This window comes from Rhinolophus ferrumequinum, chromosome 28 (genome assembly GCF_004115265.2).
Source record: "Rhinolophus ferrumequinum isolate MPI-CBG mRhiFer1 chromosome 28, mRhiFer1_v1.p, whole genome shotgun sequence".
NCBI lineage: Eukaryota > Metazoa > Chordata > Mammalia > Chiroptera > Rhinolophidae > Rhinolophus > Rhinolophus ferrumequinum.
The window spans coordinates 4,194,509-4,214,436 of NC_046311.1; the positions used below are offsets into that span (position 1 = coordinate 4,194,509).

At 46.6% G+C, this 19,928-nt stretch overlaps 1 protein-coding gene and 1 long non-coding RNA gene across 4 annotated transcripts in view; one reads left to right on the plus strand and one right to left on the minus strand.

Annotated features, from left to right (window-relative positions):
- ZNF710 (zinc finger protein 710) overlaps positions 1–6,131 on the minus strand; it is a 48,914-nt gene extending 42,783 nt beyond the window's left edge. The window contains exon 1 of one of the 2 annotated variants that reach the window (XM_033100314.1): positions 6,026–6,131. The gene's annotated coding sequence lies outside the window, so the exon portion shown is untranslated. Of the gene's footprint in view, positions 1–3,987; positions 4,064–6,025 lie in introns of those variants that run through there. The other variant, XM_033100315.1, reaches the window with a different exon arrangement.
- A 139-nt stretch (positions 6,132–6,270) lies between these two features.
- The window catches only part of LOC117018959 (uncharacterized), a 32,480-nt gene continuing 18,822 nt past the window's right edge, over positions 6,271–19,928 (plus strand). For both annotated transcript variants that reach the window (XR_004422380.1, XR_004422379.1), the window contains exons 1-5: positions 6,271–7,549; positions 9,237–9,418; positions 10,323–10,434; positions 12,594–12,698; positions 17,004–17,097. This is a non-coding gene — a long non-coding RNA (uncharacterized LOC117018959). The remainder of the gene's footprint in view (positions 7,550–9,236; positions 9,419–10,322; positions 10,435–12,593; positions 12,699–17,003; positions 17,098–19,928) is intronic.

Here is a 19,928-nt window from a genome sequence, read left to right on the forward strand (position 1 = left end):
ATATATATTTAATATCAGAAACTCCTTTATGATGATGGTGGCAGAAGACAGAACCTCCCTCCCCCCCGAGGTCAACCCACTTCTAATAGTCCTTTGCCTCCATTTAAAAATATATAGATTTTGAAGATAATACATACTGATAAAAATTCAAATAGCACAGAAATGAATAAAAGAGAAGACAAAAGGCCTCTGTACTTGGGGTAAGGCACTAGGGATGGGGGAAGGGTCAGGTCTGTGAGCTACACACATTAATTAGTAAGTAATAAAAACCAGTTATTTTACTTTTTGAAGCTGCTGATTCGACATACATTTGGCTCTGCTTTGGACTCTAACCTTCTTTAATCCCCTCTCAGAATCTACCCCAATTTCCTGCTACCACTTCACCCACGCCCCTTATTTGACACTGCAATTCTTCAAGCACCAATTGCAGAATTTTTAATTTAGCTTGTAAGACTGCAGCAGTCTTGTTTTCTCTTTTTTTTTTTTTCCCCTTTGCAAACAAGCATGAGTTGGGCCCAATAGACATAGGCTCTCACGGGCTAGCCTGGCAACTTGGTGCTATTCGTAATGTGTTTCCTTGGGGAAATCCTTCCTGTATTACACGTGAACCATTGGGAGACGCTTACTTATAAAGTGGGGGCCTCTGCAATCTCCATTTCTGTTCTACCCAAAACCGTTTCCCCCTAGGCCCACCTGCCCTGTTACTAAGGTGGGCTCTGAGAGCAGGGACTCCGCAGCCTGACTGCCTGCGTGCCATCCTGGTTCTGACACTCGGTGCATGACTTCTGGAAAGTTTCTTACTGTAAATGAGCTAATAGATGGAAAGTGCTTAGAATAGTGCCTGGCACACAGTAAGTGCCGTATGATAAAAGAGCTGGAGGAGATTCATCAAGAAAAGCACTGGCCCCTAGTTCTGGGAGGCCGCAGACACCTTTGAGGCTGGTGAAAGCTATGGATCTTCTCAGAAAAGTGCACACGCACGTAACCACCTATACAACTGCAGGTGCCACCGAAGCCCACCCACAGACGGCAAGGCTCGAGGACCCCTGGTTTCAGACCTCACGTCCTCTCTACAAAGGCTGACGTGAGGATCTCAGGGACGAAACTCCGTTGGCAATTCTTAAAGTATTATGTTCACGTGCATGGAACGGCTGAGCAGGTGCCTCCCGCCCTCATTTTGGGTTCTCCTTTTGACAGACATGTTATACCTTTCTTCCCCAAGGCCCCTGACTCTGGCCAGTTTTCCTCTCTTCAGGCCAAATCCTCCTGGGTCGCCTTAACACAGTCTCTCTGTGTGCAACAAAATTCCACATGCTTTTTGGGAATTATTCTGATCTTTCCCCAAAGCTCCAATGGTACGGCCCCTTTTCAGCGCATCCTGAAGTCATCCCAGAGCACGGACCAGAGGCACCTCAGAGGAGGACGCTGGGTAAGCCCAGGGCCTCAGTAAGCTTGGTGGCCGCACAAAGCAGCAGAAACCACAGATCAGAGAAGCCAGAAGGAACTTGTGAGTTGATCTCATTCCCTCGTTATCCTGAGAAGTGACTTGTGCAACGTCACCCAACTTATTCCCAGCAAAGCCAAGAACCTCCCAGTTCGGTACTTTGATTCCATCAGCATTTCTCAGACTTTACCCTGTGCCCGAATCTTGTTCCAATGCAGACTCAGCAGGTGTGCTGAGAGGCCTGAGATTCTGCATTTCTAACAAACTCATAGAGCACAGTGATGCTCGGATCACGGACAGGAGCAAAGGTTTACATCAAGGTTGATGGACTGTCCCCACCCTGGTTAAAGCCTCTTCGCCCACACTTCACGTGGCTCTTTAAATGCCCTTTCTTTGGGAACACCTCCCTTCCCTGTCCTCCCTGATCAGCAGCTCCCCTGGCCTCTGTACTTTTTCCTTTGAAGTATTTATAACATCTGTAATTAAAGAGTATGTGTGTAATCATTAATGTCTGTCTCCTAGGGAGACTGCAAGCTCCACGAGGACGGGACTAGCTCAGTAACTGGTAAATCACACACTGTCAATAAGAGGGTAGTATTATGGCCTGGAACAGCCTGGACCAGCATCCTGGAGCAGGAAGGGAAGGTTTACACATGCGGGAAACACTTTCTGGAGGCCTCAAGGACAACATCTGGCTTTAAAATTACCACGACTTTCAAGTACATGCCAACCATAATTTAAGGTACAAAGCACACTTAAAAAAAAAATCTTTTTTTGCTAAATCTTTATCAAGTGCAAAATAGTCCCGATCTGGTACTAGCCACTGTGCTTGGGGAATAGTTAAGCGCCCCCAAATAAGCATCTCCTCAAAGTCTCCACTGGGTGAAGGGTCTTCGGGCACTGTGAGGAGCCTGGCACAGGTAGCAGGGGGCACCCTCCCTGACCAGCCTCACTCCCCTGCAGACCAACAATTTCTTTTCAAGTTTTTCTGCTGCCATCCTTTCGAGAAAGCCCAAAGCTCTGAGTGCCCAGCTCCTCATCGTCATTCTAGGGAAGCAAAGTTTGATGTCAATCTGCCTGGGTTCAGACACCAGCTCGTGCCCCTGGATGAGTTACTTAACTCCCTGTGCTCCAGTTTCCCAATCTGCCAAATAGGAATAACAACATAGCAGCTAGCACCTGCGAGGACGAAGGGAGATGGTATTCATAAAGCACTTAGCCAAGCCTGGCCCAAGATACATGATTATTATTATTCTTCCCATATCCAGTCCATTAAAGACCGCCCTATTGTTTTGCACAAGTCTCCACCCAGTGGCTCCACCCCATTCAGGGCTTACTCTCCCCAGCCCCTCCTGCCTTACCTGTCTGGGGCTTGTTTGAAGCAATGACTCACTGCAAAACTGCAGCTCCCATCAATCACCTCCCTGTCCCTGCCTCCTTGTATTATACGTAGGTTGTTTCTAAGAGGGAAATCTTTTTCCTAATGTCCAGAATATTTATTCAATAAGTATTTATCGGGGCCCTCTCTAGGCCAGGCCTCTTAGCCATGAACAAAGAAAGAACTGACATTCTAGGAGGAGATCTAATCCTCAAAGGTCTCTGACCCTTACATCCCATCTTCTCCCCAGACTCCTAACTGAATCACAAGTACAAAGCATCAAGAAAGTATTCCAGACCGAAACTGCTCCGTGCGACTTGGGAACAGCCCGACGACTGAAGTGCTGCCCCACTGAACAAGTGGACGGTGAAGAAGTCCATGTTAAAACAGCCAGAAGCACCTGGTCCCCCTAGCACTCACCCCGGCCGTCAAATCCTCCAGGACAGTTTGTGTAACACGGTTGAAAACGAAGGCGCTCCATTTACCCGTCTCAGGCACGTAGCTTAAGCCCATGGTTTCATGTTCTCACAACCACGTTCCTTGGCCAGAGCTTGATTCGGGTTTCCCAGCAGGAATAGAGGCAGCGGCTGGGAGCGGACACTGAAAGCTCAGGTTCCAGCGCTGGCTCTGCCACTTACTGTGGGACCCCAGGCATGGAGCCTGTCTCATGCCTCGGTTTCTTTTAGACAACCTTTAAGGTCCTCTTCCGGCTTTTGAAGCCGAAGGTCTGGGATCAACCACCATTAACATGAGATTGAACAGATTCACACAGATCCCTTATTTCAACAAAATGAGCCCCTGCTCTGGGATGGGGGGTGGGGTGGGTGAACAAGGCAGATGAGGAGCCCATCGGGGGGCATCTCTAAGAGGCACCGCAATGCTTCTTTACTTATTTCCTCCCTTCTAACTCCAAACTCGAGCTTTCTAGGCACAACTCCAATAGAAGTATCTCTGGGCCACAAGGCAAATCTAAAATACAAGTTGTACAAAATCTCTGGTGGACCCATTAGATTCCCTTCCACCAACTCAAAAACCATTCCAGACCATGCCTGTCTCCTCGTCTCTAGACAGCCGGCCTAAAATTAAGTCTCACTGGTTGGAATGGAAGTGACCCAAGTACAGAACCAATGACCTGCAGGCCACACACCACAGGACAGGGACTCACCCAGGAATCTGGTCTGAGGAGAAGAGCAAGCCCCCACTTCAACTCACTGCATCTCCCTCCATGGTCACACAGGCAACCAAGAGAGCCTGGAAGAAAGAAAATGAGACCCAAATGTCCAACGCCCCCTACCCAAAAGAAAGCAGCTCCACTACAATTGTCTTCACACAGGAAAGCCAGGTTCTGCAGCTTACTGGAGCACTAATGTGGCTGGAACTATAGACGACCAATTAAGAGGTCCTGTTCCAAGACTGGCAGGTAACTGGCCCAGGGTGACACATGGCCTGAGGGACAGCTGGCGAAACCACCAGAAAAGCTCTAGAAAACAACATTCACTTTAAAACAAATGAGAAAGGGACAGTCATACTGATCCTCCAAAATCAAAACCAGACAGGCCCACGGCTTTGATCACAAACATTGAGAATACATTTTCTAAGGTTTAATGACAATTAGGGGTGGTTCTCTTCCCCTCCCACCTGGCCCAGCAGGTCCTTTGAAGGGCCCTGGTGAGGGCAAAACAGGGATGTAGGCCCCCAGGCCCTTTCTTTGGCAGAAATGAACTCTTTTTACTTACACGTGGAACAAAGACAGGGCAGAAAGAGCAGCTTCAAAGTTGGCTGGGTGACCCCCAAGGGTGCAAAGTCCTCCCACCTGTGGGAAAATTTTGTAAATTTCCCAGGAGCCCACTGGAACTGGTGTCCCGTCTAGGTCGTTGCCAGCTAGGAGTTTCCATTTTGCACAGAAATAAAGGCGCTGAAGGCGCCCTGAGCACTTAGGGCTCCCGGCCCGCAGCTCCAGGGAGGGCCCAGAGGATGGTCCCTCACTGGACCGCTGAGACTGGGAAGGACCAGCACTTCACAGTATCCCTGTGAAAACGCACCCAGGCTACCGCTGTGCCTTGCCAGAACCATCGCGGAGCTCAGAGAGACATTAATGACCGTTTTGGGTTAGTTAAAATCCACGCAAGCACCTCCCTGGCCTCTTAAATCTTCCCAAACTACACCTCAGACTGGAGGCAAGCAGTGGCAGCGATCATAAAAGTCATCTTAAAAGGCAAGTTGGAAAAAAACCGACACGCACTACTTAGCAAGTCCGCGATTGGGGGGGCGGTGGCAGAGGGCTGGAATGGTGGGATCTGCGCGCCCGGGGTGGGGAGGCAGGGCTGCCCCGACGGTCCCCCGGCCCCCGCGCCCACCTGGCAGCCTCAGGACCCCTAATCTGACGCCGACGATCACACCGCTCAGCTCTGTCCAATTAGGAAAATGACCACGAGGAGACGTTGAGAGTGGGTGACGAGTTAGGGGGACTGAGACTCAGGAAGCCGAGGACAGGCCGTGAGGACCCCGCCAGACAGCGAGCGTCTTCAACAGGTCCCGGGCCGGGGCGCCCCGACGCCGACCCGGCGGGGGTCCCGCGGCGCACGGCCTCCAGGTGCTATCCGGGACCCCCTCCGAACCCCCGGCGGCGCGCTCCACCCTCCCCCACCCCGGGTGGCGGGGACGCGCGGCCACCCCACCCGCCGGGAGAATAAAGTTTGTGGGCAGCCGAGGGGCGGGGCGGCGCGGCGAGGGGGCGAAACTTTTGAGTCCCCAGCGGGCAGCGGGGGGAGCGCACCCGCGCCGGGACACCCACGTGCGGGCCCCAGGGCCGCCGCCGCCGCCCGGGCCTCCCGCGCCGCTGCCGCCACCGCGGCGCTTTCCTTTCATTTCTGCTTCTCTCTCTCTCTTCCTCTCTCTCTCAGTCTCTCATTCGCGCGTTCTCCTCGCTCCCTTCCTCTCTCCCTCCCTTCCCCCTCCCCCTCCTCCCACCCCTACCCCCAGACGCCATCTCTCCCTCTTTCCCTCCAGCTCGCCGGCATGAGGGAATGTGGAAGTGAAAGGGAAAGACGACATGTTTGCAGCGCGGCGCGGGCCTGCGCGCGGCCGTCCCCGGGGAGAGGCGGGGGGCGGGCCGGCGCGGCGGCAGCGACCCACCCCCGCGCCCCCGCCGCAGCCCGCCCGCCCGCCCGGGTTGCGGGGCCCGGGCCGCGCGGGACACTCACCCTGGGTCCGGGCGCGGCTCCTGCGCTGGGGCCCTCGGCGGGCCGGGGCCGGGGGGCTCCTGGCTGCCCACCGCCCGGCTGCTGCTGCGCGCCGGCTGCCGCCTCCACGCGCGCCCGCCGCCTGCTCCGCCGCCCGCCCTCCGCTTCTCTCTCTCGTCTCCTCTCTCTCTCTCTCTCTCTCTCTCTCTCTCCCATCTCTCTCCCTCTCTCTGCCCCTCTATCCTCCTCTCTCTCTCTCTCTCTCTCTCTCTCTCTCTCTCTCTCTCTCTCTCTCTCTCTCTCTCCCTCTCCCTCCCTGGAAGAAGGGAATGAGGCAGGGCTGACGTGAAGGGATGCAAAACAGCTCCTCCTAAGCCAGCTCGCAGAGGAAGAGAGACCGAAAAGCAGCCCTTTTATCTCTCTTTTGTTTTCTCACTTCCTTCCACCCCCCCACACCCCCCTCCTGTCAGCCCAAGTTTTCTTTTCTCTTTCCACCACAGAGAGGATTTTTTTCTTCCTCTCTTTCTCTGCCTTTCGGTTCAACTCTCCCACTCAAATGGAACGCCTGGAGGGTTTCTCGCTCTCCTTTTTTTTCTTCCCTCTTTTCTTCCTTCTTCCTCCTTTCTTATTTCTCTAAAAGGGTTTTGTTTGCTGTGGGAGTTTCGTTTGAAAATCAAGTCACGCCTTTTTTCCTCCTTTTCTTTCTCTCTCTTTTTTTCTCCTCAGAAAAGGGGAACAAAGATGAACTGAAGCGGAGGAGAGGGAGAGCGGCAGGGCCTCTCATGGAAATGGGGGGCCCTGCCTGGCACAAAGGGGGCCGGGGGACTTCGCGCCCCCCGGCCCCAAGGGAAGCCCCGGGCGTCCTCGGGAAGGGGAGTCAGTGGGGCAGGGGGCGCGGCTGCCGGGTGCCGCCCAGTCGCCGCTCCCCGGCCTGAGGTGGAAGTCTAGGTGTGTTCTCTACTCCTGTATTTTTAAAGTAGGCAGATGGGCTCGGAACAGGCGTCCCCGCACCGCACTGAACTGTAAAAGAGCCTTCAAACAGCTGTTTGTAGAGCCCTGGACAGCCAGGCTCGAGGGAGCGGCGCGGGACGCGAGCGCGCGCCGGGGCCCAGTGGGGCAGGGGCTGGAGAAGCCGGGGTCGGGCCCTCGTGGGCCCTCCAATCCCAGGGCCTGGGCCTCGGCCCCAGACGCACTGCTGGGGGCGCCGAGGCGTGGCCGATCGCGGCGCGGGGGTCAGGCCGCTGCGCCTCCCTGCGGGGGCTCGGCACGGCCTGGCCTCCTCCCAGCTCCAGGGCAGGCCGGACCCTCGGCCTCCGACCTTCAGCACGCTGGCCACTCGGAGGGAGCCGCTTCTCGCCTCCGAAGCTGGGCGGGGCCGGAGTCCTCGGACAGAGCCGGGCCGAGCCGCCACGGAGGGTCAATTATTCATGGGGCGCCCGGGCGTGCTCCCAAGACCTGCTCTGCCCTCAGCTTCTCCGGAGAAGTGGGGAGAAGACAGGGGAAAAGTTCGCAGAGCAAAGTTGGCCACATTTCTCATTTTCTCAAGTAAGTATTGAGCACCTGCTGGATGCCTGGCCCTTGGACTGGGGCTGCTGCCAGGGGCTGGGGAGAAACGTGAGGTCTTCGTGGGCCCTGAGAGTTTCCGCAGGAAACAATGCCTGAGGAGGCTGCCGCTCAGGACCAGGTCATGGAGAGGAAGGAAAGCCTGGATCCTCTCTCGCCTCCCGCCTCTCTTCCTTCCCCTTCTCTTCCTTCCTCCTGGCTGCATCTCCTTGGCTCCACCCCTTCTCATCAATTCCTCCCACACTTCCCTGCTCTCCCTGGCTTTTCACTGGAGGGTCCCTTCTCCCAGCGAGGAGCAGATGCTGAGCCCTATTGTCTCTCCCCCAGTGACTGCAGCCTCCCGGGACGGACCTGCCACTCGTTACCCCTCCCCCCAGCCGGGAGGCCTGGGCCTATAGAGACTGGGGCCCCAAGGCCACTACCCCTCACCCCACTCTAAACCAGTGCCTGGTGTTGTGAGCTACGACTCCAGTCACTCAGAGCAGGATTTGTTTCTGACTGGGAGTGAGAAAACAGTAGCCTGAGACTTTGCTTAAGCAAGGACACCGTCGTTTTAATATCAGCACACTGAGCCCTGGGTGACCTCCCAAAGTGAGCATTTACCCACTACGCCCTCTTAATAGGATATGCAGAAGCTACGTATCTGTCATTTTATATCCTCCTGCTTAGTGCACCTAAGCTGTATCCTTCAAACAAGGCCAACGCAGCTCTGATAGTCAAGCATTCATTTAACAAATGCTGACTGAGTACCTATTCTGCGCCTGCTGCTGTGCTGGGCGCTAAGGCTCCTCAGCACATACAGTCCTCACTCAGCCTTTGCAGACCAGCAGGGGAAGCAGCAAGAAGACAGGCAACCACAGTGCTACGTGATGCATGCAGAGGTGAACCCAGGAAGCCCCTGAGAAGGGTACTTGGACTAGTGTGGTCAGGGATGGCTTCCTAGAGGAGGTGACATCTAGCGGAGTAGACATGTGCCAGGCAAATGCCTGGGAAGGCACAGGCTGTCTAAAGCCCCCAGGGCAAGAGAGCACATTCTTACAGATGCTTGGAACCGCCACAAGTACTTGCTGTAGTGTGGAGTACAAGTGGGGGAGTGGGGAGTGAGGACAGTGTCCAGGCACAAGTAGGGGAGGAGAGAGAGCGAGGAGTACGACAGGGTGTAAGTGGAGGAGGGGGGCGGGTATCGGGGAGGTGTTCAAATTTTAGCTTCTCCCACTTGCTAACTTCATGAACTTGGATGAATAACAGCTTCAGTGAATAACTTAAACTCAGTTTCCTCACTTATAAAATGGGGGTAAGAAGATCTTGGGTTGCAGAAACAATGTCTTATGCTTAAGGGCCCCGGTTTACTTGCTGATTATCCCTGGGCAAGTTGACCTCTCTAAGTCAAAGTTTTCTTACCTGTGAAATGGAGGTGAAAACATCTGACATACAGTTATTGTGAGGCTTAAATGAGCCCATGCATAGCTCAGCGTCAGGTACGTAAGTCCCAATACATGGTAGCTTTCATTCGTTGTTTTTATAAATCAGGGAGTGACAGAGAAATGCCCTTACAACCTAGAAATGAGATTATGTTCTGGGTTGAAACCAGGATGAGTCACCATGCCAGAAACATGATGAGCTGGTTGTGGAGGAAGCATTCACTGAAAGCTGCCCTATTTCCCCACAGGTGGCCTGGATTGGGAACTCCTATGTCTGATCAAGGTGGCAAGGGTGTAGTCTCAGGAACATGACTGGAATGTCAAGACTGGTTACAAAGGCCTCATCAGTGGAACTGTAGCCTGCCTGAAGAACAAACAGGAATCAGAAGAGAGTGGGCCTTGTAAAATCCAGAAGGGCGAATGGGAGCAGGTACCTGGCTGTGTTTGCTCAGTGGAGAGCAGTGGGCACAGAAGTTCACACTGAGGGGGAGAGAAGGGAAGAAGGGGATTATTGACTCCTCCAGAGCCCAAATTAAATCTCTCAAAACCTCTTAGTCCATTGTTTGGGTTCCTCATTCTCTAAGCAACTTGCAGATGAACTTGGCACCAGCAAAATGTCCCCTGGATCCAGGCAGACACCAGCCTTCCAGTTCTGCATTGTAAACATTTTACACTTCTATTATTTCTTTGTGACACAAGTTCATTGTGAAAGAATTTGAAAATCAGCTAAACAAAACTGAAAAGGAACCCCCTGTAGAGACATTATATTTTGGTGTATATCCTTGGACCTTTTATATCCACATATCTGCATGTAAATGCACATAATAATGAAACTGTACAAAGTAAATGTTAAACAAACAAATGACTATGCATGTAAATATGTTATTTTTACAAAATTAACAAAAATAGCATTACACTATACCTACCAAATTGTAACCACATTCGCCCAATAATATGTCACAAATATCTTTCCCTCTCTTTAACCACCCACATTATCATTCTTAAAGAAAGAATGATATTATTCCAGGGCAAGCATGTATCTTAATTTGTTTAAACAAATTGTTGGACTTGTGGGATGTTTTCAGTTTTTCACTTTTATGGACCACTATGATGAACATATACTTTTGTGCCAGGTATATGTCATATTCTGCTCATCATTTTATAGCTGAGACTGAGGGACAGAAAAGTTAAAAAGCTTTCCAAGGTCACAGCTAGGGTGTAACTGAGCCAGAATTTGCAGGCAGTTTCCAGTTGGGAGTTCCTTTTAGCATCTGTTTACTCCTTTTCTTTAGAAGGACTCCCCTCTACCTCCCCATTATCTTTTTCTCTTACAGATTGCCTCCCTGGGAGACCCTGTCTGGACAGGTGACCCATCATCGCCTTCTCTGACTCCTTTTTACTTTCCGAATGTCCACCTCCGGGGGTTGTTGGGAGGAATTAAACCAGGTAATATATGAATGCATGATATTGTATTTTATAAATTGTGAAACCTGTAAGAATGTTAGGCCTAAACTCACAGTCAGACACCGCAAGGTTTAGCCAAATCCCTGCCCAAACCGGGGAAAGAAGCCTCTGGATTCACAGAAGAGAGAAAGAAATGGACTGTTCGAATGCAGAAGCAGTCAACGGAGGCCTCCCCTGGGCATTTCAGAAGCCCCACAGTTGCCCCCCTAGAGCTGAATTGGGAAGGAAGGTGTGTTATTATAAGGTTTACTAATCTTCATGATTTCCCTGGGGAGGGTGCATTCATGCCACAGACTTTCCAGAATGTTCATATCCATCTGTGAAAATCTAAGGGATCTTGTAAGCTGAGAAAAGAGGTGAAGCACAGCTCATCAGTGTTTCAATTGATGTGTTCACTAGAGTAGCTGCTGGGAGATTAGCGGGTGATTATTAAGATCTGTTTCTTTCATTGATAGAACCAAACAAACATTATTAAAAATATCAGTGACTTTGCCGTATTTAATATTCGATTATTAATACCAAATCTCTCAACTGGAATCCCCTTATGGAAGGTGTAGGATCCCAGGATTGAACTAAGAGGGGCTGAAGAAAGCAGAGCTAGACTCAGGGCTCCTGAAAGGATAGCAGAGGGACCCGGAACTGGTGGACAGTCCCTGAAAACTAAGCTAATGACTGGATTTCCACAGAAGATGTATTGAGCAGCTAAACAAAATTCTCAGAAGTATAGTAACAGTTTAGGAATAATTAAGATTTTGGGGGAAAACCAAAAGAAAGCGAGTCTGCGTGGACAGGCGGGGTGAACATGTGACATGTTCAAATCATTTTTCCAGGAATAATGACCCACGTTCTCTGATTCTGCCTGTGACCAAGGGTACATATTTGCATGGCTTTATTTCCCATAAGATAACTCGCCTTATTTGCATAAATATAAGAATAAAAATACGCCAAAAGAAACAGAGCCCATCGACCGTAAACAGGAAATTGCCAACTTCACCAGTTAAAAACAAACAAATAAAAGTCGTAATGCTGTGAGAGAACTCATTGGTACAAAGCCTGGAAAATAATTTGACATTAGAGATCAAGAAAAGCTTAAAAGTTTACATCCTTTGGATTCAGTAAGTTCAGTTCTAGAAATCTATTTGAGAGAATCAGCAATATGGAGAAAGATGTGTTAACGATATTTATCAATTGTTATTTATGTTAGCAAAAATCACAAACAAAAAAAAAAGAAGAAAGAGGGGAGAAGGAAGGGAGGAGGGAAATATGGTAAGTATTCAACAGTGAAGAAATGTTTAAGAAGTTATGGCGTACACGTTTGATGTAATATTACACAGCCATTAAAAGCATGTTTTTGAAGAATATTTAATGACTTGGGAAATGTTTGTAATATTCTGAGTGAGATACACAATTGCATATGCATCAGAATTATATTTTTGTCCAATTTTGTATATGCATCTGTATTTATTCCGAAAAATACATTTAAAATGCTTGGAAGGAAACACAAACAAGTTAAAAGTTATTTCTGGTTTTTAGAATTAGAGGTGCGTTTTACGCATTTTCTTCTTTCTCTCAGTGTATTTGCCAAATTTCTATAATGATTGTATGATTTTTAAGGAGTAACTTTAGAGAACAAGATCTAGGCTTCTCATTCATTCCAAAGACCCAGGTCAGGCCTTCAAGGAGCTTACAGTCCTCAGGAGTAACAGCTAAGCAAACAGAAAGTTATGCTGCAGAGTGCAATTATTTCTCCTCCTCTGGAAATGCATGAAGACCTAGTAAGAGGAAAGGGGAACCAGCATTTTAGTTGCTGACGATTTGGGCTCTGAGCTGAATAGACTACTATTGTGAAAGTGTATTGTGCAAAAAGAGAATGGGGCTTTTTGTGAAGGGAGATAGAGAGGGTGTGGGGTGGGAACTGGGAGAACAGGGGAGGAGGAGGCAGGCCTGGGAGCTGTGGGTGGATTGTGGGGAGGACTGCCCTGAAGGTTCCTCCAAGTTGTCCTCCCAAGCCTGCACCTGGGTCCTGGGTCAGTGTCTAGGGCCAGCCAAGTACCTGGGGGTCCCGTAAATGTTTATTGTTCATAAGAACAGATGAATGAATGAGCATGTCACAGGGTTCACTCTCATGAATTTCCTTTAAGGCATTAATTAAACATGTTGTCTGGTGGGAAAGAAAAGACATCATTGTGAAGCCATGATGAGCACGATGAGAGGGGAATTACCGTCTTTTCCACCAAGGAAGCAAGGTAGGGGTGTGTGTGTGTGTGTGTGTGTGTGTGTGTGTGTGTACCTGCTTTAAAGTCAGGAGGGACCTGTATTCGAGTTTGAATGTGGCGATGACTGGAGTCTGAGGAGCTCTTGGCTATTGCCACTTGCCAGCTGTGTGACCTTGGCCAGACTCAGTCTCTGAATGGTTTCACTGCCTACAAAATGGGCTCAGGGCCACCTGTGTTTGTCGAGAAGATCACATGAGATAATGCATATGAGATAATGCTGTGTAGACTGGAAAGCACTCTGCAAATGGAATGAGCTGCCGATGTTAGTATGATTACTTGTAAACCCCAGGCTTCACCTGCTTGGCAGAGGTGGAGGAGAGGTGCCGTAGGGTGATGGGTTTGCTGTGTTGAATCTTCAGACATGCATTCTCTTTTTGGTCTTCTCCCTTTGCCTTTATTTTTCACTTTATTGTCTTTATTCATCAACACACATTTATTGAAAACCCCTAACATGCTGGCCACCCTCAAGAGTCCCCCAGGCAACCAACGGTGACAGATGTAAGACTAGTGACGACTTATACAAAAACAGAAGGGTACATACCTCTCATGTTTGGGAAGTCTTCTTACAAGAGGTTATGTTTAAAATGAACTGAAAGAAAAGTGGGAACCTGCTCAGCTACGCAAGGGGGTCAGAGCTTTGAGCAGGGGAATAGACTTTAGGAAGTTACTTAACCTCTCTGAGCTTCGGTTTCCTGCTCTGAAGAACCTACCTGACCACTGAATGAGATAGTGCATGCCAGGTGCCTAGCATAGAGCCTGACCTGTAGTCGGTATTGAAAAAAAAAAGTTTTCTGTCTCTCTGTATCAAGATCACTTCCTGTCCACATTTTGTTCTTTTCCCCAGTTCCTGGGGGCATATTAACTGTTGGCGTGGGCTGTTCCAGGATCCTCAAAACAATTTAAAAAACAGATCATATTTTTCGCCATAAAGAAAATCCCAATAAATTTGAAATACAGATGTTATGTGGACCACATCTTTTGTTCACAATATGCTAAAATTAGCAATTAATGTTAGAAATTGACCATTGAGAATTCTCCAAAATCGCTTTTGGATAAAGAAGGAAATCAAGTACCAAGTGTTAATTTAGGAAATAAGACAAAAAAGAACTGCACTAATGAAAATCAACAGTACACGTGCAAAGCTTTATTCAAAAGCTGTGGCTTCTAAAATGATTTTATTATTATGCCCAGGAAAAGTTAAACAAACGAAATATTCATGGAGTCATTTAGAAATATTTAAAAAAAAGAAAAGAAAAACAAATAAAGATGCAGAAGGAAATCAGGAAAAAAGCAGAAAAGAATAAATTAGAAACTAGAAAAGCAGCTGAATAATACCTATTTCTGGAGCCAATTCTTTTTGTTAAAGTCTGAATAATACAATGGACAAATATAATGAAGGAAAAACACCAGAAGCAAACACAACTTAAGGTGAAATGGTAAAAGGACAACAGAACTGGACTAAAAATATAAAAGGATACTATGTGAAATTGCCCACAAATTTGAAACTTGAAGGAAATAGTTTTCTGTGGAAAAAAACATAGTGAAGTTTCCTTTATTGAACAGAATCAGAAGTGGAAAATGTAAACCACCTCCTTGGGTTTCTGCTCAAAACCTAATCCTGACCAGCTTTTAAAGTGGCACCCCCGACCCCCGCACTGTTTCACTTTTCTCCTGTGTACCATCTGATATGACATATGCCTGGTTGCTTACTTGTTTCCCTTCTTTTCTCCTCATTAGAATGTGAGCTTCCTGAGAAGAGAGAATTTTCTTTGTTTTTGTAATTAAACTTTTTATTTGTAAATAATTGCTTTTTAATTAAATGTTTTATTTTTTAATTACTTTGTTTCATTTTTTTGTTTGTTTGTTTCATTTGCATTTAAAACATTTTATTTCAAGAGAATTGTAAGAAAACTATTTTCCCACTGCTGTATCACATGGAACTGGGCTGGGCACATAGTAGGCATCTGAAATAAATCCTAGTTTAATGAATAGATGAGTTGAGGAAGAATTTAAGAAAGATATCAAGAATACTGCCTCCAAAAGTTCTGAGTCCAGAGGTTTTACTGGGGAGAGGGCGATGTCTTCTAAAATTTTGAGGCATGGGTGACCCCATGTTATATAAATTAGTCTAGAACATAGCATTTTCTATATGAAGAAAACTTTTTTTTGTAAAGAATATGGGAGAAGGCCTGAATGTGGAAAGACATAACACTGTGCTGATGCAAAGGCGAAATAATGTGAAGATGGAAAGTCGAATTAATTTATAGGCTTAGTGCAAATCCAAATTTTCAACTTTTGCTAAAAGATTATAAAAATTCATTTAGCAAAATAAACAGAACTTCAAAGAAAATTTATAAAATAAGAGTAAAGCCGGAGAGAATAGACCTAAATATAAAACATATTAGAAAATTACAATATTTAAAATTGTGTGGTATTAAGGCAAAAATGTACAGTCGTTTTAATAGATTAAAACAGCTCAAAATGAGGCAATGATACACATAGTAATTTAACACGTAATAAAGTACTATCATCGGGAATAGAAAGGGTTATTTTAAAAATTATTTTGGGCTAACTGGCTGACAATTAGGAAAAAAAATGTGTACCCTCACCGCATATGATACAACAAATAAATTCTGTCTGCAAATAACAGCAACAATAATAAGGAAAAGAAAATAGACGCTTTCAAACACCTAAAGAAAAAATGACTTTTTAAGCTTAAAACCAGTGGAAGAAATTAAGGGAAAAGAGAACATTTCTGGTTATGTAAATAAGTCAAACTTTATCATGCTAAGAAAATAAAAGTTATCTCCAAGATATATTGTTAAATGAAGAAAGCAAGTTGTAGCTAGTGTAAAGTTTGCACAAAAAAAGAAAAATGTACACAAAACAAAGCTATATATTTTCGACTAGTTTGGGAACTTTACAATGAAAAATTCCCCCTCCCCTCTTGGGAATCCTGGGTTCTGCAGAGCTGCCTCACTGCCAGGAAGGCCCAGTAGGAAGGGTCCCAAGGGTTTGCTGCTAAAAGAGGTTTGAAATCCCCACAGCTCAATGCCTGAATCCATTATGGTGTTCCCGTGTGAGGCTGAGGCCCTTCTTGGAAGAATCCGGTAACAGTAGACCACTACCTTTCTTTATTGGAGCAGAGATCTACTGCCCTGTCATGGTCATCTGTGTCCAGCTTTCAGATCAAATTTCTAGAATTCTCCATTCTTAAGGAGCAGCTTCCAGCATAACCCACCAGGAGCTCCAAGATTCTGCCTAATTGGCCTGAGGATGCTGAAGGCTCATTCTGAGCAGCAAAAGGAGGAGGGAGTTCAGAATTTGTGAGAAGTCCATCCTTTTGGGGGCTTCCTGGGGGACAGAGGCCTCTGGAACAGAGAGCTCTGTCCTCTATGAAACCAGGTTGTTACACAACAGGCTGTAATTAATATCACCCAGGCTGGGAAAGACATCCCATCATTCTAATAAAAAATGAAAGCTAACTGGGCCCAGTGCCCACAGAGCCCACAGAGAGTTGCCAGGCCAGGAGCCTCCAGCAGAGGGCGCGCTCAGGGACCATCCGTACCCCCATGCCAATCAATGCCCACAGTGCCAGCCACCGAACTTCAGGAAAATGCAGCCCTGCCCCATCTGGTCCTGTTCAGCCAGAGCAGGGCAGGTACCAGGCGTCCTGCTGCCTAGTCCAGGGGATATGAGTCATCCAGAGAGGCCTGGCTTGGCAGGGGTAGGGGCAGATAGAGAACGGGCACCTGCTTCAGGGGTGGATTTCCTTTGACCTTCAACTTGCACTTCCATTTGTCACCCAAGTTGCACTGATCAGGCTTCCAGCCCTATGTGGTGCACAGGACTTCCCCACACGCTGCTTGCAGGTTCACCTGCTAAAAACACGTCTGGCATCATAGGCCTGTGCTCGAGAACTTGTTCCATGGCGTCACGTGGGTGTCTACCTGGTATCGAGGCCAACTCTCCTCCTCCTTTCCAGGCTGCATCACCTCTACGTGCCCTGTTTGCCTTAGGCAGATGGGTCCCCTCGCTGCCTCCTCCGAACTGCCATCCCCTTTCTCTTCTGTAAACCCATGCTAGCAGTGCCCATCTCACAGAGCTGCTGTTGAGAGGATTAAATGAGAGAACACGTGTGAAACACGCGCCCGACACTTAATAGGCACTTACAATAAATGTTTGCGATGATGATAAGGCTGCTGCTGCTGAACTAATGCCTTCCTCTGTAATGTCCCCCTCTTCACCCAACCAAAATGTTTCCACCCTTCACAGCCCAGCTCAAAGCCGGTCTTCCTCCCAGAAGCGCTTCCAGATCCCTTTGGGCCAGCGGTTTCAAAGCTGAAATTCTTCAGAATCACCTCAGAAGGTGAGAAAATTTTTTTGTTTTTGTTTGTTTGTTTCTTTCTTTCTTTCTTTTTTTGGCATGGTTGAAAAAAACTTTTTTGGGTGGTAAAAACACATAAAATTTACCATCTTGACCATTTTGAAATGTACAGTTCAATAGTGTTAAGTATATTCACACTGTTGTGGAACAGATCTCCAGAACTGTTTCATTTCACTAAACTGAGACTGTACACATTAAAAATACTCCCCATTTCCCCTTGTCCTGTCCCTGGTAGCCACCACTCCAGTGTCTGTCTCTGAATCTGACTATATGCCTCATATAACTGGATCTACAATATTGGTCTTTTTGTGACTGGTTTATACCACTTAGCAGAATGTCCTGAAGGTTTGTCCATGTTTAGCTTGTGGCAGGATTTCCTTCCTTTTTCAGGGTGAGTAATATTCCACTGTATGTAATCTAATATACTGCATTTTGTTTATCTGTTCATCCATTGATGGACATTTGGGTGGCATCTTTTGGCTATTGTGAATCATGCTACCATGAACGTGAAGGTGCAAATACCTGTGCGAGTCGTGGCTTTTGGGTATTTTATTTACCCAGAAGTGGGATTGCTGGATCATACAGGAGTTCTATGTTAATTTTTTGAGGAAGTGCCATACTGTTTTCAGTAGCAATTGTACCATTTACAACCCCACCAACAGTGCGCAAGGGTTTCAATTTCTCCACATCCTCATCTATACTTGTTATTTTCTGTTGTTTTTGTAATGGGTGTGAGGGGATATGATAGCTCATTTGTCTGTTTTTTCTTTTGTTGTCTGTGCTGTTGGTGTCATAGCCAAGAAAGCACTGCAAAATCTGATGTCAGGAAGCTTTCCCCCTATGTTTTCTGCATGGAGTTTTATAGTTTTGGATCTTATGTTTAGGTTTCGATCCATCTTGAATTTTTGTACTTAGTATAAAGATCCAGTTTTATTCTTTTGCATGTGGGTATCCTCTTTTCCCAGCACCGTTTATTGAAGAGATGTCCCTTTTCCCAGTGGGTGGCCTTGGTACCCTTGGTGAAGAACATTTGATCGAATGTGGCTATTTGGGGTCCCTTGACTTGAATGGCAATATAGACTAATAGCAGTAGCTGGAACTTCCAGTGCTATGTTGACTAGAAATGGTGACAGCGGGCCTTCTTGTCTTGTTCCTGATCTTAGAGAAGTCTACATTCTTTCCCCATTGAGTATAATGTTAGCTGTAGGGTTATCATATATGGTCTTTATTACAGTAGCCCCCCCGCCCCAATCCTCAGTCTCACTTTCCAAGGTTTCAGTTATTACGCTCAACTGTGATCTGAAATATTAAATTGAAAATTCCAGAAATAAACAATTCATCAGTTTTAGATTGTACCCATTCGAGTAGCGTGATGAAAATCTCGAGTGACCCACTCTGTCCCAAGTGGGACGTGAATCATCACTCTGTCCACACTGTAGACACTCCCTGCACGCTGGTCACGTAGTAACCATCTCGGTTATCAGATCGACTGTGGAAGTATTGCAGTGCTGGTGTGCAAGTCCCCCTGATTTCACTTAAGAAGGGCCCCAAAGCGCAGTGTAGTGTCGCTGGCCATTCGGGCACGCCAAAGGAAAGCCGGAAAGCGTATGCATGTTTAGGAAAAAATATAGTATATATAGGGTTCAGTACTCTCAGTGGTTTCAGGCATCCACTGGGGGTCGTGGAACGTATCCCCTTCAGATAAAGGGGAGACTCTTGTATACTGAGGTAGTTTCCTTCTATTCTGAATCTGTCGTTTTTTGTCATACAATTATGTTGAATTTTGTCAAAAGCTTTCTCTGCATCAATTGAGATGATCGTGCGGTTTTTGTCCTTCCTTCTGTGAATGTGATGTGTTACGTTGATTTTTGTATGTTGGATCATCCTTGCATTTCAGGGATAAAGCCCACTTGGTCATGGTGTATAATCCCTTTAACATGCTGTGGAATTTGGTCTGCTCGTCGGTTTGCTGAGGATTTTGGCATCAGCGTTCTTCAGGGATATTGGTCTATGGTTTTCTTTTTCTGCAGTGTCTTTGTCTGGCTTTGGTCTGAGGGTAATGCTGGCCTCCTAGAATGAGTTTGGGAGTATTCCCTCCTCTTCAACATTTTTGGAAGAGTTTGAGGAGAATTCATGTTAATTCTTCTTTAAATATTTGGTAAAATTTTCCAGTGAAGTGATCTGGTTTTAGGCTTTCCTTAGTTGGGAGGTTTTTGGTTACTCATTAAATCTCCTTACTAGTTATAAGTCTGTTCAGATTTCAGATTTTCTTTCTTTCTTTTTTTTTTTTGTGGTGTAATTGACATATAACAAACATTAGTTTCAGGTGTACAACAGAATGTTTTCATATTTGTATATATTTAGAAATGATCACCACAATAAGTCTAGTTAACATACATAGCTACAATTATTTTTCTTGTGATGACGACTTTTAAAATTTACTCTGTTAGCAACTTTCAAATATGAAATACAGTATTATTAACTATATTCACCATGGTGTACATTACACCCTTAGATTTTTCTATTTCTTCATATTCCAACCTTGGTAGGTATGTTTTTCTAGGAATTATTATTTCTTTTGTGTTATCCAATTTTTTGGTGTACAGTTGTTCACAATATTATTTTATAATCTTTTCTATGTCTGCAAAATCAGTTGTAATGTCTCCTCTTTCATTTCTAATTTTAGTTATTTGTGTCTTTCTCTCTTTTTTCAAAGTCTAGCTAAGTGTTTGTCAATTTTGTTGATCTTTTTAAAAAACAACTCTTAATTTTGTTGATTATTTTCCTATTTTTCTATGCTCTATTCTGCTTTT